General features: G+C 55.4%; 1 pseudogene; it reads left to right on the top strand.

The window, feature by feature from the left end:
- The first annotated feature begins 9 nt into the window (after positions 1-9).
- Positions 10-417, top strand: LOC102253024 (annotated as a pseudogene).
- Positions 418-893: the final 476 nt, after the last annotated feature.

Genomic DNA, 893 nt, shown 5'->3' with positions numbered 1-893 from the left:
TCTTTCAGGTGTAAAGAGAATTTGCCTTCCCGGTTTTCCACAAAACATGCGAACAGGCAGTTACATCCCATCTTCAAGAGCACCCAACGGTGGGTGTTTGTGAAAAAGGGGCTGGATGACTTCAGGTATGGCTGCCCTTCTTGTGAGAATATGATCACTCGGGGCCTTCCGGAGCATCCTGCCCCCCAGAGGTATAGCAGAGGTCCCCGGCCTCCCCCCACAAAGAGGCCGAGCTACCTGCCCACGGGCGCAGCCCTGTGTTCCAGGCTCTCGGCAGCCCAGCAGGCCCGGAAGGCATTCCTGGAGGAAATCGAAGCCCAGCTGACCCGGCATCCCCTGGCTCGCTACCCGGACCTGGAGGAAAGCATGCCTCCGCAGGTGATCGCCTGTCCTTGGGTGTGGGAGGGCCTTCAGGAGGTGGGGGAGGGGGGACGCTAGAAGGAATTCTCCTTAGACAGCTGGGGCGTTCCCCCTGGGGGATGACAGCTTGTAAGGAGGAGAGGACGGGGAGTGTCTCCCAGGGTGCGAGTTTTCATGGGGCTTGGAGCAGCCTCCCTTCAGCAGCATTTCCCTTTGCTTCCAGTGAGGCTGCACAGCTTATCACAGTCCAGCCGCTGGGACCATGAGACTTCTTTTCCCAGGAAGGTTCTACCAGTCTACTTTGCCTGGGACTTTTTTGGGGAGGAATGTGATGGGGGTGGTGGGATTGTTCAGGCTTACTCCTGTCACTTAAACCTGGTCTTGGGAGGTGTCCGTAAGTATTTACTAACTGATAGGTATAAGGCATATGAGAACCAGAAAGGTCACAGGGAAAATTCACCAAATTGTCAGTCTAGGGGTGGGCGGCAGCTCCATAATCCTCAGCATGTGTCTCTAGTTTTTGTTGTTTTTTT

The sequence above is a fragment of the Myotis brandtii genome, unplaced genomic scaffold, assembly GCF_000412655.1.
Source record: "Myotis brandtii unplaced genomic scaffold, ASM41265v1 C41870239, whole genome shotgun sequence".
NCBI classification, from domain to species: domain Eukaryota; kingdom Metazoa; phylum Chordata; class Mammalia; order Chiroptera; family Vespertilionidae; genus Myotis; species Myotis brandtii.
The sequence above is the reverse complement of the archived record's forward strand: the minus strand, read 5'-3'. Positions and strand labels throughout refer to the sequence as shown.